This window comes from Suncus etruscus, chromosome 2, assembly GCF_024139225.1.
Source record: "Suncus etruscus isolate mSunEtr1 chromosome 2, mSunEtr1.pri.cur, whole genome shotgun sequence".
Taxonomy (NCBI): domain Eukaryota; kingdom Metazoa; phylum Chordata; class Mammalia; order Eulipotyphla; family Soricidae; genus Suncus; species Suncus etruscus.
The window spans coordinates 128,989,490-128,991,246 of NC_064849.1; positions in this window are offsets into that span (position 1 = coordinate 128,989,490).

A 1,757-nucleotide genomic window follows, 5' to 3' on the forward strand; every position below is an offset into this window, starting at 1 on the left:
ACCTCCTCCATGCTATCTCTCCGGCCCCCAGAGATAAAATTTTATTTTAAATGTAGCAATAGCAATCCGACAAGAGAAGGGAATCAAAGGAATCCAAATTGGGAAAGAGGAACACAAACTATCTCTATTTGCCGACGATATGATGATATACATTGAAAACCCTAAAGAGTCCACAATAAAACTCCTAGAAATAATCAACCAATACAGCAAAGTGGCTGGATACAAAGTCAATACACAAAAGACAGTTGCGTTTCTATATACAAACAACGAAGCCGAGGAGAGAGAGATTATAAATACAATTCCATTTAAAATAGTATCAAAAAATATCAGATACCTAGGAATCAACCTCACAAGGGAAGTGAAAGACCTATACCAGGGAAACTTCAAAACACTCCAGAAAGAAATTGAAGACAATCTAAAGAAATGGAAGAATATCACATGCTCATAGATAGGTAGAATTAACATAGTTAAAATGACTATCCTACCCAAACTACTATATAGATTTAATGCAATCCCTATCCAAATTCAAACACCATTCTTTAAAGAAATAGAACAATCCATCACAAAATTTATCTGGAACCACAAAAGACCCAGGATAGCCAAACAAATACTGAAAAACAAGAAGCTGGGTGGCATCTCCTTACCTAACTTGAAACTATACTATAAAGCCATAGTAATCAAAACAGCATGGTACTGGAACAGAGACAGGACCTCAGACCAATGGGTCAGAACAGAATTCCCAGACATAAACCCCCAGATATACAGCCAACTAATATTTGATAAAAGAGGCAGGAACTTGAAATGGAATAAAGAAAGCCTCTTCAACAAATGGTGTTGGTACAACTGGAAAACCACATGTACGAAAGTGAAAATTGACCCATACCTCACTCCTTATACGAAAGTCAACTCAAAATGGATCAAAGACCTTGAAATCAGACCCGAATCTATAAAGTTTATCAAGAATAAAATAGGTAGAACCCTTGAATACCTATATATCAAAAAGGTCTTCGAGAATGGAGCACCAATGGCAAGAACTTTAGCATCAAACATAAACAAATGGGACTACATCAAACTAAAAAGCTTCTGCATGGCGAAAGAAACCTTACTTAATGCAAGAAGACAGTTAACAGAATGGGAAAAAATTTTTTCACTCGACATATCAGATAAAGGGCTGATATCCAGAATATACAAAGCACTCAGAAAGCTGAGCCCCCCCAAAACCAAATAAAGCCATTAAAAATGGGGAGAGGAAATGAATAGACACTTCTCTGAGGAAGACAGAAGGATGGCCAACAAACACATGAAAACATGCTCACCTTCACTCATCATCAGAGAGATCCAAATCAAGACAACAATGAGATACCACCTTACACCAGTAAGGATGGCTCACATCAAAAATAATGGGGACAATCTCTGTTGGCGGGGATGCGGTATGAAAGGAACTCTCATCCACTGCTGGTGGGAATGCCCCCTAGTCCAACACCTATGGAGAACAGTCTGGAGAGTGCTCAAAGAACTCAGAATTGAGTTGCCATTTGACCCAGCAATTGCTCTCCTAGGTATATACCCCCAACTTGGAAGGGCATTCATTCCAAAATACGTGTGCACCCCTCTATTTATAGCAGCACTCAGTATAATAGCCAGGTCTTGGAACCAACCTCGATGTCCAACAACAGATGAATGGATCATTAAGATGTGGTATCTATACACAATGGAATATTACATGGCAGTCAGAAATGATACAATCACAGACTTTG